This window comes from Hemiscyllium ocellatum, unplaced genomic scaffold (genome assembly GCF_020745735.1).
Source record: "Hemiscyllium ocellatum isolate sHemOce1 unplaced genomic scaffold, sHemOce1.pat.X.cur. scaffold_148_pat_ctg1, whole genome shotgun sequence".
Classification (NCBI taxonomy): Eukaryota; Metazoa; Chordata; class Chondrichthyes; order Orectolobiformes; family Hemiscylliidae; genus Hemiscyllium; species Hemiscyllium ocellatum.
Genome location: NW_026867788.1, coordinates 401564 through 415401, shown reverse-complemented (window position 1 = coordinate 415401; position 13838 = coordinate 401564). Strand labels below are relative to the sequence as shown.

At 39.4% G+C, this 13838-nt stretch overlaps 1 pseudogene; it reads right to left on the bottom strand.

Moving 5' to 3' along the window:
- The window catches only part of LOC132809962 (Ig heavy chain C region-like), a 34093-nt pseudogene extending 24910 nt beyond the window's left edge, over window positions 1–9183 (bottom strand).
- Between the last annotated feature and the right edge of the window lie 4655 nt (window positions 9184–13838).

Below are 13838 nucleotides of genomic sequence, written 5' to 3'. Positions count from 1 at the left end.
CAAGAAGAGCTATTCGCCATTCCACTCATGGCTTTATAAACTTACATGTAGTCACTCCCAACCCCGAACTCTCAACCTCCAGTGAAAAATGTTCAAGTCTATCTGGATTTCCAACATTGATTCTGTTCCCGCACATTCCGTTGTTAAAGATCCTCCTGCCGCCCCAGGTCCACAGACAGCGTCCCTTGATACGAGTTCAAAGAAGTGAAAGGAAGTTGTCCCACTATATTGTTTAATTTTATTTGGCTTCAAAAATAAATATTCATGTTATTGCTGATTTATTGGAGAATGCAATGTGCCAGTATTTGCTGAAATACATGCAGCACCATCCTGAACCTGATTTGCAGGTTCACCTGCTGCTCACATACGCAAGTGGGCATCAGGGAACAGTGAACATTGCCCATCCCCACAACAACCCACCGACACACACAACCTCCCCTGTACTTTGCACTTTGTGAATTGCATATTTTTAATAATCAATTAATCGGAAGTGGTTTTTAAAACTTATTTACTTCATGTTGCTGATCTTGGCAAGATAAACGTATGTTGCTGTCAGCTTTTCTGGAGAGCATGTCTGCATTTTTCACATGTCATTTCCATTGATTCATGTTGCTGATCTTGGCTAAACAAACGTACGTTGCTATCACCATTTCTGGGGAAAATGTCTGCATTTTTCTCCTTTAAGTCAAGAATACTCAAAACGTCTTGAGAAACATCTACCCCTTCTTTTTCCCCATAAGCCAGGATTTACAACATTGGAAATCATATCTATGATGAAAGTGGATTAGACCCTACGCAATGTTCCCAAATATTTACTTGAAGTGCGATCACCAACAGGTTTGTGGACAACATACTTTAAAGTGGGTGTCAGCTGGAAAGGTCTGTTTTCAGGTGGCACAGGTGCGATGGGCGAAGCGGTCTCTCATTGTCGTGAAAGATTTCTACAACTCTAAATTCATCTTGCCTACTTTGTCTAATTCAGAGGCTCTAATTCAAATGATTCATTCCGGAAACATTCCAAGCCTTCGTTTTAATGATGTCACATGTCTATAAATTCCACCTGACACTCCAGCTCGCGATGTGGAAAATAATGGTCTAATTAATGGTGCCAGATGATGCCTAAGACAACATTCCTTTATTCAACTAAAGTCAGCAATATTAATTAACAAATCGAAAAGCACAAACTGTGCTTTTACCCAGTTTCACCTGCAGTCAGACCCAAAATTCAAACCATTAAAGCTCTCACAGCACTCATCCATTCAACACTGAAACGGTTGTTCAAAGATATTTTGCATATGTGTGTGTGCATGAGTGTGCCTGTTCATTATAAGCTACTCAACATTACAAAATCAGAAAGACAAGAGTAGGGGTTCAAGCCCCTTTACACTGCTACATCAAATGATTTCCATGATTGTACAGTCGATGTATGTGCTGGGTAAATCTCCCTCCATATTGCACTGTCCAATGCATCATATCAAATACATTTTGGTTTATAGTAGAACTGCATCCAGGATTCCCTGAAAAAAATCCTCCCAGAGCAGGCACAACACAGAATCGATACAGAATAAATCGCCTTGTAGAATATTAAACATTCCATGAGATATGCAGAAAAGGTTAAATATAGGCTAAATATGCATTACGCTGAGCCATTAAACATTCCTCAGCCAAGAATTATACTGGTGAGATAAAATGATAACACTAACACAGTAAAGTTTTGCAGTCTCAACCATTTACAGTCACTCAATACTCAGACAGATTTTCGAGAACATCTTGCCCTACTGATTCAAATCACTGTGAAGAAAAGGATGAATTTGGCTGAGAGGATATGTTGATGAGGTGTTGACTTCATGTTATTGAGGAAAACCTTGACTGACTGTGGAGAGGCAAAACAAGACATCAGCTTTAAAGACAAAAGGGGGCAAGGCAGGAGGGGAAGAGAGAAAGAGAGAGACTGAAACATTGGTTGTGCCAATATATCTCTTAATTTTTTTTGACTAAACATGACAATTGATACCTCTGTCATTTAAGAATCATACATCCTATGTATCAAAACGGTCCAACATAAATTACTATTGGAATGCATTCAGTTATTTGCATTTTTTGCCAATAATCGTGCTTTGTGTTTGTGGGGAAATACAAATTGGGGTTTTGTTGTTCTGTAATCTATTCTGAGAGTTCTATTTCTGTGTTAAGTTACAGAAATGCTTAATTGGTTTCATGGAAGTGTTGATGACAGCAAAGCCAGATGAACGAAATAATTTACTGGTAAGTTTTAATTCGAAACAAGTTTATTTAAGAATGTTGACAGTTTGCAGAAAGGAATACAAATTAATGAACATTAATTGTAAGAGATGCTATTTATTTCAGGAAATTAAACACAATTTAACACTTTTATTTAGATTAAGAATTCCGTTCTGAAAGTTCTGCAATTAAACGTCTCTGTCCAACTACTCTGAATGTCCCATTGATTTATATTGTAGTCCGTTTAGACAGGAAAATATCAAAAGGTGCAACACAGCTCAAAGTGCATTTTAGAATATTCATGTAAAATATTTGAAGTGACATCAGGAACTGCCGCAACAACTACATTTAATTGATGTAGTTGTTGCGAGATATCATCAAGCATTATTGATATAGTTGTTGCTAGGTTTCATCACGCATATATTTTCTTATATTCTTTCCTAAAATGTTGACATTGCTGGCAAGGTCAGCAATGAGTCCCTATCCCCGAACGCCCATTGTATAGCTTGTGAAGGCCACTTCAGAACGCAATGAATTACTTCCCGATTGCTCCGGAATCTCATGTCGGCCAGATCAGGTAAAGGCGATAGACGACTTTCCTAATTCATTAGTGAACCAGCTGATTTTGTATTTTTTCCATTGACTTTGATAACATTGCCACCATTCGGCTTTTTTTCTGATTCCATGATTTCTTTGAATTCGAATTTCACCCTGGGAAAACGATGGTATTCCAAACCCTGTCCATTCAGCATCAAAATTGAGTTCGGGAAAACTGGTCTCGTGATATCACCACTGTGTTCCTAATTTTGGAAATGCAGGAGGCATGCACGGAAAGCGGTCACAAACAGAAATGCAATAATACGGACACTTTGTATAATGAACCAATATTGGACTGGAATAATGGCAAGAGTTATATTTCTGTTTACAGCAACGTCACAGGAGACCATTCATCCAATCATTTATCTTAAAATCTCTATCGGACTGTCTGAGCAGCCTGACTCCCTTGCTACATAATTCCCACATTTGTATTCTGCTTCTCTTTCAGATTTCCATACTCCACCACAAATTCCACTTTTTGACTTCTTGTTTGAAATATGAAAATGTCAGTCACATATCTCAAGAAGGTGGTCATCAGCTACTTTTTTGAAAGCCTACCATCTTGCTTGGGTAATTATGGTTGATCTTTCTGAAGAAGATTTATTACAACTGATTGACTTCTTATTCGAGAGTGTCGTGCTGGAAAAGTACAGCAGATCAGGCACAATCCGACGAGCAGAAGAATTGATGTTTCGGGCATAATCCCTTAATTAGGATACCTAATGCTGCCTAATCTGCTGTGCTTTTCCAGCATTGCACTCTCGACTTTGAGCTCCAACATATGCAGTCCTCACTTTATGCTAATGGATTTCTGAGTCAGATTTGGCACAGGAAAGGAACCGTCATCTTATTGTTGGACTGGTAGGCCAGGCCAAGTCGACAGGGCAGACGTTCCCCTCTGAAGGACAATACTGGAACATGTAATGTGCATCAAAACTGTGGTAAGTCTGTGATTATCGTTCATTACACCAGCAGTTTCATTTCAAATCCTTTCATTAATTAAAGTTGCCATGCTAGAGGTTGAAATCTTGATTCTGGAACTTTACTCCAAGCTTTTTGATTGTTTATTAAGTACTCGTAATGCCCCCTCAAACACTTAATCGAGCTATCATGTTTGCGACGAATAGTTATTTTATTGACTCATGGGATGTGGTGGTTGTTATTAGCCGTTTGTCGGTATCCTTCAGAAGATAGCATTAAGTTGCGTTTCTGAAATACCATGTTCAACGTGCCCTGAGGAAGGGAATGCCAGATTTTGACCCAGCTACAGTAAAGGATAGATGATATATTTCCATGTCAAGATGCAGAGTGGTTTAGAGAGGAGCTTACAGTTCTGTTATTCCCATGTATCTCCTGCTCTTGTTTTTCGAGTTGCAATTGGGAGTAGGAAGTTACTCTCTAAGGAAGTGGCCAAATGACTGCAGTGTAGTTTTTTAGATAATGCATATGGCAGGAACTGAACATCAGATCTGGGGCAATGGACGCTTGTGAACATGCTGCTGATCAAGTGGGATGCTTTGTCCTGGACATTGCCAAGCTTCTTGACAGCAGTTAAACATGCTCCTATCCAATAAAAGGTAGAGCTGTGCTATTACAGTCCTGACTTCTGTCTTTTCTACAGTCAATTCTTTATGCGAGTCAGGAGGGTGAGTTACTCGCTGCAGTAATCCTAGCCTCTGGCCTGCTCTTACAACCAATGTATTTATATGAAGTTTCCAATTCAATTTCTAATCAACAAAAAAACCCAGGATGTTGATGGTGAGAGATTCAATAATGGTAACAATATCATGGGGTTTTAGTTAGATTGTCTCTGATGGTCGCTGATTATTGTCTGGCAGTTTTGTGGTGTGAATGCTACTTGCCAATTGTCAGCACAAGTATGGATATTGTACAGATCTTCTGGCATTTGACTGTGGACTAATTCCGTGTGCGAGGAGTCAAAAAAAGTGCACTTTTCATTTCTAACCATCTGATGGAGGAAATGTCATTGATGAATTAGCTGAAGATGGATGGCCCGAGGACACTTTCTTGAAGAACTCTGACAGAGATTTGCTTCGGCTGAATTGAGTGACCTTCAGCAACCAGAACCATCGTCCAATGTCTGTCCAGGCAGCGGGGAGTTTGTCACTTAATATCCATTGATTCCAGTTTTGCCAGGGCTCCATAATACCTTACTCTGTCAAATTTGACTTGATTATCAAAGGCTGTCACTCTCCCATCATTTCTGGAATTCAGTTCTTTCTCCATGTTTGCATCAAGTCTGTAATTCAGACAAGAGCTGAGTTGGCCTTTCTAATCCACATTGAGCATCACCGAGCAGATTATTGCTGGGCCATTGTTGCTTGATAGCATCGTTGATAGCACCTTCCTACACCTAACTCAAGATTGGGCTTGGACTGATGGGGCAGTAATTCGTCAGGATGGTTTGTCCTATTTTCAGTGCACAGGACATGCCTGACCTATTTTCCATGTTGTCGAGTCGATTCCAGTGTAGTAGCTGTACTGGGACTGCTTGGCTAGCAGAAGTCAACAGTATTATTGTAATAATTTTGTCAGGCTCCATAGCATTTGCAGTAACGAGAGTCCCAACAATGTCTTGAAATCACATGGAGGGAAGCAATTTCCCTGAAGACAGGTATCTGTAATATTGGTGGTCATTGGAAGATGCCAAGATGGATAATACAATTGGCACTTCATGCTAAAGATTGTTGTGAATGCTGCAGCCTTACATTTTGCACTGATATGTTATGCTATCTATCACAGAGCATGGGAATATCTGTGGAACCTATTCCTCGAATGAGTTGTTTAATTAAAAACCATAATTCACGACCTGATGTGGCAGCACTGCGGTCTGAGACCCGAGTTTCCTGAATTAATAGTCAAACCACAATACCTGGAAACTATCGTCCACACCTAACTCACCACATGATGTGGCTATGCACAACAAGAGATCGCTTACCTTTTGTGTTTTGTAGGTTCCAACTGTGCATCGTATATTTGCTTAAATTGTTAGTCTCGAAAATGCTTTATTTCACAGACCTCAGGATATAATATTTCGTTTTCAATTCATTCTTCTGTCGGAAAGGCAAGTCATCGATGTCATACTGTATTCCAAGGATTTCCTCCTCCTCAATTGCAAAACTAAACGTTTTTCACCTTATCTTTGATCTTACTCATCAAAATTGCTACATTCTTGACGAGATCATTAATATACACTGCAAACAGCAAAGAATCCAACACAAAGTCTTATAACAAGCCACTGGACAAGATATGTCTTCATAAAGATTACCGTCGACCATTACCCTCGACCTTCTGCCACCAACTAAACCTTCGATGCATTTGCCAAACTGCAAAAGATCCCATGAACTCTTTACTTTACTGAAGATACAAGCTCTTGTCAAAAACCTCATTGAAGTCAAGAAGCATTTCATTCATTTTTGACACTCGTTGACAAATCTCATTACCTCTTCGGAAAGCAGAATCAACCATGTCCGATATGATATCACTTCCACCAAAGACATGCTGAATTTTAATGTTTAAAACTTGCAATTCCAACTGTTAATGAATGCTGTCTCTTAGATTTATTTATTAACTTCCCTCATGCTTTCTACTTTTAAACATAGATTTATGAGCGAAACTACATATTGTCGTTTACCTCCTTTGGCCCAATGGTAACTCTTCGTATCTCTCAGATAGGTAATTTATTATGACTTAAATAATCTTTTGACGCTTCGTTTTTATTCTGGAAAAAGGGAATCGAATTGAATGTAATTTTGAGGCCAACAGCCGTTTGTTCTTGATACTGTCTGTGTGTTCACCCACAGAGGCAAGATGACTGTTTGTGCTGATAATACAGAATGTAGCGCCTGGTGTATCATTCTCAGCTGACACACAACTTCCTGTTTGTATGTGCCAGCAGCTAGCAAACATCTCACTTCTCATCAGAAAATAAACTCAGGGGACACAATCTGGCGGAAACATCTGCCAATGTGGCCTATATCAGGGCACAAAGTGTAAAATGTGCATTGAAACGACCTTTCAATCGCTGTTTTGTGGTCCGATACCAGGACGTCATTGGACGAGTCTCCCGACTATGTAACAAACCCATTCGAATCACCACCGTCTGGAACATATCGACTGCACCTATTCCTGTCTTTGAGGAACTTCTTGTTACTCTCACTTCAGATTTAATGTTCCCAGTTTTAGATTCTGTTTTCTGTATCTATCACCTCCCCAGCTGAATACATTCTGTTTGATCTATTAATAGATTTTCATCAATTAAGCAAACAATTTCGTAGAGACAGGTATGTCGGTGTGTCCGATTAACAGAATCCATATATGGAGAGATCACCTCGTCTTGTCTAACGCTGACCGACATTGAATTGAAATAAAGCACAGCACTGTATAGCTTCAAACTTTGCAAATCATAGTTGAAAGGGCTAATTCTAACGGCTAAGTATTTTCTCGATTATTTCAGAAACTATGATTGAAAATGCCTAGTTTTAACAGAGTTTCAAATATTCTTAAAATTTGAAGTCACTGACATTTCCCACAGTGAGCTTTGTGGTATTTAACGTTCTGGTCAAAATTTGCTTCAAGCGGAAGTCTAAAACATTGTTTTTTCTGAGTTACCAGCCATTGTCCTTGCAGTTCCATAAAAAGTGCGAGCTATTGATAAGCCCCAGAATGAACAGAATGACAAGGCCTTGTACACATGCAAACACCATGACACAGGCCTTGAAGCTCACCAGTTTTTCCTGTTACACTAACGCAAGCAGTACCCTGCCTCTCACACTCTCATTCACTTGGCTGAACAGCTCAACTGTCAACTACTTTTACTTCCAATCTTCTCATTACCTCCAACCTAAAGGAGTAGACATGGGCACCCGGATGGGCCCAAGCTATGCCTGCCTCTTCGTCGGATATGTGAAACAGTCAATCTTCCACAGCTACACCGGTACCATTGCCCACCTTTACCTCCGCTACATTGATGACTGTATCAGCGCCATTTCATCTCGGAGTTTGAACAGTGCATCAACTTCACTAAAACATTCCACCCTGACCTCAACTTCACAGGGACCATCTGGGACACTCCCTCCCATTCCTAGACCACTCCATCTCCATCACGAATTAACGACTAAACATTTACTACAAGCCCACTGACTCCCACAGCTACTTGGACGACATCTCCTCCCACCCTACCTTCTGTAAAAAAAATCCCTTCTTCTCAATTCCCTTGCCTCCACCGCATCTGCTCCCAGGAGGACCAATTCCACCATAGAACGTACTAGATAACCTCATTTTTCAAAGACTACAATTTCCCCTCCCACCTGGTCGACAATGCCCTGGAAACCCGCACCCCCTCCAATCGCAGCAGGGAGCCCTCTTGGTCGTCACCTTCACCGCAATGACCTTGCATATATCATATCATCCTCCACCACTTCCACCACCTGCAAGCAGACCCCATTACTTGGGGTATATTTCCCTCCCTACCACTATCTGCATTCTGCAGACAGCATTCCCTCCACGACTCCCTCGTCAGGTCCACGCCCGCCACCAGCCCACTCCCCACCCCGTCATCTTCCCCTGCCACCGAAGGAAGTGTAAAACCTGCGCCTACGCCTCCCCCTCACCTCCGTCTGAGTCTGTACCACCAGATTTGGTGTCATCTACATCAGGGAGACAGGATGTCAACTTGTGGATCATTTCAAAGAACATCTCTGAGACACCTGCGCCAATCAACCCCACGGCCCCTTTTCTGAACACTTTAACTCCCTCTCCCACCGATCAATAACAGGCTGTTCATATTCTGTTCATTTCCACTGAATAAATACAAGATAACTGGTTCTGAATTTAAATGGTATGGTCAGGATTTATTTCGATAAAAGCAGGAACAGTGTATTTTGACATAACAGATGGAGAGATTCACTTCCTGAAAAAGCAGCTCGAGTGATACAAGCTGACACCAAACCAAGTTTGGTCCAAACAGAGGCAAAATGCAGCATATATATGTGTGTGTGTGTGTGTGTGTGTTTGTATATATATTCTTGAGTGAAATAAATTTAAAAAAAAACTATCTTAGCCCCGGAACAAGATAGGGTGTATTAAGTATAAACAAAGACACAATTATTTTAATTTGTAGTCGAAAAGTAATTGATAGTATATTGAAATGCAGCCAGAGCCGTGTATTTGTGTTCTTGCATTCTTCCGATCTAAATTAATCATTTCATAAATGCTTTTGGTAAATGTCATGTATCACTTGTCTGTCCATTACACGAACCTTGCTAGGGCCTTGTTAAATTCTGAACCATCGTCTTCCTGGTTCACAGTGGTTGCTAGTTTCATGTTAGAGTAAATGGTGAGGTTTTGTACTTTACGCCAATATCTTAGTCAAACATTTAAAGCAATCACAGCTCAAAACATTACAAAATATCACTATGGATCTTGCTTGAGTCCAAAGAAAAATAGTCCCCTTTGAATCAATGATTACTAAAATTTGCTCACGTATATGCTGTGAATATATTCAAATAACCTGAAGTGCAAATGGTTCACATCAGTCAGAATAAAGTAACAGTTCGTATGTTACCACACATAAAAATAATCAAGCAACTTTCTTGAAACAAGTTGCTCTAAGGAAGTCTAAGATTGATTCTTTTATCAAACAAAATCATTTCCAATGTTGTGAGGGCTCATCTACCTTTTGTGCAATGGTCTGAATTGTGTGTCTGACTGCAGGGGAAACTGGGTAAAATTACAGTTTGTGCTTTTCACATTATTAATTTATAATGCTGCCTATGGTTGAATAAATGAATGTTGTCCCAGGCATCATCTGTCAGTATTAATTAGACCATTAATATCCACATCGCAAGCCAGAGTATCAGGTGGTGTTTATTGATTTGTGATATAATTGAAACGAAGGCTTGGATTGTTTCCGGTATAAACCATGTGAATTGCATCCTCTTAATTAGACAAAGGAGGAAAGATAGATTTAGAGTTGTAGAAAGCTTTCATGACAGAGAGGGATCACTTCACCCATCGCACCTGTGCCACCTGAAAACAGACCCTTCCAGCCGACACTCACTTTGTAGCATTTTGTCTGTAACCCTGCAGGTGGTAGCACTTGAAATAAAGATTCGTGAACATTGCTTAGGGTCTAATCCAATATCAACATAGATATGATTTCAAATGCTGTAAATCATGTTTTTTGGGGAAAAAGTCGGGGCAAAATTGTATCAACATTCAAACAGTTGGTGCATGCCTGGGGAGCAAATGGGCCCATTTCTAAACGTTGTTTCTCAAGACATTTTGACGATTCGTTACTTAACATCAATGTAAACCGACATGAAAAAAATGCAGATAATTTCCCCAGAAATGCTGACAGCAGCATACGTTTATTCAGCCAAGATCAGCAACATGAATTAAGCAAGTTTTATTTAAATAAACACTTCTTCTAACTGATTATTTACAATACGGATTTCCAAAGTGCAAAGTACAGGTCGGGGAGGATTGGGGGCGTATGTAGCTGGTGGACGATATTCACTGTTCCTTGATATGTACTTTCATTTGTAAGCAACAGGTGAATCTGCGAACCAGATTCAGGATGGTGCTGGAGGTATTTCAGCAGATTCAGTGTACATGGCATTCTCCCATCAAGCAGCAATAACATGAACATTTATTTTTTATGGTATTCGAAGCCAAATAAAGTTGAACAATATGTTGGGACAACTTCCTTTCTTTTCTTTGAACTAGTAACAACGAATACACTCTATGGACCTGGGGTGGCGGGAGGATCTTTAGCAGCAGAATGTGAGGGAACAGAGTCAACGTCGGAAATCCAGATAGACTGGAACATTTTTCACTGGAGGTGAGAGTTCGGGGGGTGACCTCATATAAGTTTATAAAGCTATGAGTGGAAAGTTGAATGGATCTAATTGGCATGATTCATTCCGGAAATTTTTAAAGCTTTCGTTTCAAAAATATCACATATCAATAAACTCCACCTGTCATTCCAGCTAGCGATGTGGAAATTACTGGTGTAATTCATGGTGGCAGACGATGCTAGGGACAGCATCCATTTATTCAACTAAAGTCAGCAATAAATATTGACAATGTAAAGGCACAGACTGTACTTTTACACAGATCAGTCAGTTTCATCTGCAGTTGGACGAAAGTTAAAATTCAGACCATTGCACAGATGATAGATGAGCCCTCACAACATTGGAAATGTTTTTGTTATATAAAAGTATCAATCATAAACTTCCTCAGAGCAACTCGTGTCAACAAACGTGCTTGTTTTTTTGTGAGGGGTAACACACGAAATGTTACTTTCATCCGATTGATGTGAAAAATTTGCACTTCAGAAGTTATTGGAAAACGTCCTTCACAACAGATACGCAAGCAAAGTTTAGAAATCATTGTTCGAAGGGGGCAATCCTTTTTGGACTCATGCAAGACCCATAGTGATATGTTGTAAATGTTTGGAGCTGGGATTGTTTTCAATTTTTGACAGAGACATTGGCGTTATTTCCGTATGGTGGGGGATTTCAACAGTAGGGGGCATGTTTTTACAATAAGAGGAGAAAAACTTTTAAAAAGATAACGGACACAACTTTTTTCACAGTGAATGGTTTGTATGTGGGATGATTTGGTGATGGGTATTGTTAAAATTGTTAGAAGACGTTTGGATAAATAAACCTGTAACAAATGTTTGGAAGAATATGTCCCAAGTACACACAGGTGGGATCAGTTAGTTTGGGATTATCACTGATATGGACTGGTTGGACCGAAGTGTCTGTTTCCATGCTGTATCACTCCATGACTCTGAGACGATTTAACGATTTTCTCAATATTAAATAGTGCTGTAGTGATCCTCGAATGACCTGATGATGTTTAGATTGTGTCCGATACTCTGCGAATATTTCATTCAATGAGAGGTGGGACGAGTTCTCCAAGGTACAAAATTGAAAAAGACAATTTTCTCCAGCATTGTTGCTGTGTAGATTTGTTTCTGCGAAGGCAGTGGTTATGGCTCGCAGTTGGCTTTCCACCAACTGGTCAATAGTGAGACAAAAATATCTTTGATCCACTGCAAAAACTCAGATGCTTCCTGGAAATAAACCTGGGAACTCTAGGACCTTTTCTGCAGTCAGCTTAATTGCTGCCAACCGTTGTATCTGGCTGATTAAAGGGAAAATGAATCAACCAAGATAAAATTCTACCGAACAAATTATATTTGCCCGTTTACTCCCAATGGACAAATTTCATGTAGCATTTCTTCTTTAAAAAGGAAAGTCACTGAATACAGCATTCAATGTAAGACTGCCAGAAAACAGGAAATTGAATGCAATGACGTTCTGGTTAGTTCAGCCTGTTTATTGAGTATCTTAAAAGCTCCTGAATATGAAGTTAATGAATCCCATATCGCACATTGCAGTATCATTTATTATCATCTCAAAGTAAATTAACACACTTGAATTGGTTAAAACTCACATCACTCGTTGCACCATCCTCTGATTCATGCATCTCTTTAAAACTAGAAGGACCCGTTATACATGGTTAATACTAATGTAGTGTAACGGCGAGTTATTGCTGATATTTACGAGTTAACTGCCCATGTCAGAGCCACCAGTGAACAGATTAATGTACTGTTTATAACCTACATTCATGGTAATAATTATTGTAATACTATCTAAATTAACCAAACACTCCTGACGTACAAGACAGTTACCTACAATGGTTTACATGTTGATGATTTACTTTTAACTCATGGACTGGCCTGTTCCAGTTCATTAGATGCTCTGTCAAAAGGTTACCTGGGTGTTTGGTATCACTGCCAAATCATTTTTTGGTTCTCAGGCACACAGCTTTCCTTTACGATGCATTTTAGGGTCGGAGCAATTAGAAAAAAAAGATGCAAGGAGAGACATTCTGCAATGTAAGGAGGTACTTCTAATCTCGGGGTCCAAACTGTTTCGTGACATGTACTCACATTCTCAACATAATCACTTCAGACATGCTCCATATTATGTTGCCTACATTGAATTTAGAAACGCTGATTTGTAATGAAATATTAATTTGTAATGTCAGAGAGACTTTGAGGGACAGCAAAAATAAAGTCACTACTTTGTTGGCTAATAGTATTATTGAAGTTCTTTTTAGTTTTATCTGCTTGTGGTTGAATGCAGAATTAAAGGGAATTAACTTCTAATTGAATATTGTAAATATAATCACTTTGGACACGCTCTGTATTCAATTGCCTAAAGTGAATTTCGAAATGTTTCGCATGAATTACATGCTATTTTGTAGTGCAACATAGAATTTCAGTGTCCAGAGGAAAAAAGACTCAACTATTTAATTAGCTAGCAACATCTTTGAACTTTAGTTTTAGTTTTATCTGCTTGTGGATGAACGCTGAAATAAAGGGAGCTAAATTTCAATTTAATTCGTTTTGTTTTTTTGAAACAAAATACTTGCGACTATATCTGAAGCAGACCGGAAGCTACTCAAATTTACTTCCACCATTTAAAAAAAACGTCTAAAGAAGCTATTCAGCAAAACAAATATCCCAAGATGTGTATATCTCCATGTTAATGCATATCCTCATGTAAATACATGAGTCCATCTCTTCGGGCTGTGCAAGCTGATACCAGGATCCGGTCTCAGCATCCAGCAGGAAACCAATAGGTGGAAACTGTAAGCCTGAGCCTTCTGATGGTCATATTAATCCTGGGCACTGGACCATAATTCAACACTCCTGGATCGGCTTTGTTTAGAAAGACCTTGACAGAACCGTTTTCCACAAGTTATCACAACGATTAGGTCGACAATTTTTCTAAGCTTGTTACTGACTGTCTTAACATGTCAGTATTTTTTGTTCGAGTCTCTCTTTGTGACTGTCTCAATATCAGTCTACTGCAGGAATGTCAACGACTCAGCCATCATTTCATCAGCGTTCATGCTCAAGGTTTATTTATTTTCTTTTTTAAAGATGTCCAGTAAAA